Source organism: Elephantulus edwardii, unplaced genomic scaffold (assembly GCF_000299155.1).
Source record: "Elephantulus edwardii isolate Elephantulus edwardi_28Jun2011 unplaced genomic scaffold, EleEdw1.0 scaffold00045, whole genome shotgun sequence".
Lineage (NCBI taxonomy): Eukaryota > Metazoa > Chordata > Mammalia > Macroscelidea > Macroscelididae > Elephantulus > Elephantulus edwardii.
The window spans coordinates 1,022,838-1,023,728 of record NW_006399795.1 but is presented as its reverse complement, the minus strand read 5'-3'; positions in this window follow the sequence as shown (position 1 = coordinate 1,023,728).

The window sequence follows — 891 nt, the reverse complement described above, 5'->3', positions numbered from 1 at the left end:
CCCGCCTCCAGAGTTTTGGGAAGCACTTCCTCACTTTCTGTCACAACAATAGGTTGCAAGCTCATCTTGCAATTCCCCACCTCAACCCTTGAATCAGCCATGTTCCTTCTTTGGGGAGAATGAGATTTAGAAACCAAGATCTGGGCACTAACTACTGTACTTATTACTGCTAGACATGAAACTGCTGTGTTTGGAGAGTAAGAACGTGTTGTTTTGCTATAGTTGATGAGCTATTTGAGGACAGGAAATGCCTTGAAAGTTGAAATGTGCTTGCTTAACAACATAAATAGAGAATTTTTTCACATATTATCTATTTTGTTGAGATATTAATCTTATCATACATGGTCCAAGAATACACAAATCGTAAATGAAGTCTAATCGGATGCATTTAAACATCATAGCCAATGATCCTACGCTTGCCTATGATCTCACCGATATAAAACCACATCCACATCTCAGTGGCCACCGAACTGTTCACTTGAGCTTCCTTAACTGTGAGCTGTCTGAAGCGACCAGTTTGAGCACTATTGATTATTTTTTTCAGGGTCTGAATAGCTGCAGGGATCTCAGCCGGGGTTGGAGGAACCAGCTCCACCTTGGCATAGTACCAAAATGTGGCCAATGGAGGCTTTTGGTAAGCCACAGCAGCGTTTACCATGGAACCTGGGTCCAGGACCCCAAGCCCGACGCCCCTAGCAGTCTGCTGAATGTCATGAAGAGAGAATTTTTAAAGGGAGTTGGGGAGTTTCCACTTGGGAAGTTAAAATTATATTATTTTAGATATGTCTTTAACTGAAGTGAAGTTTTTGCAAAGTGAGAGACTCTTTTTTTTTTTTACTTTCAGGTACATTTGTCTACTGGGAATCAATTGAGATTGCTGTGGTAAATCAA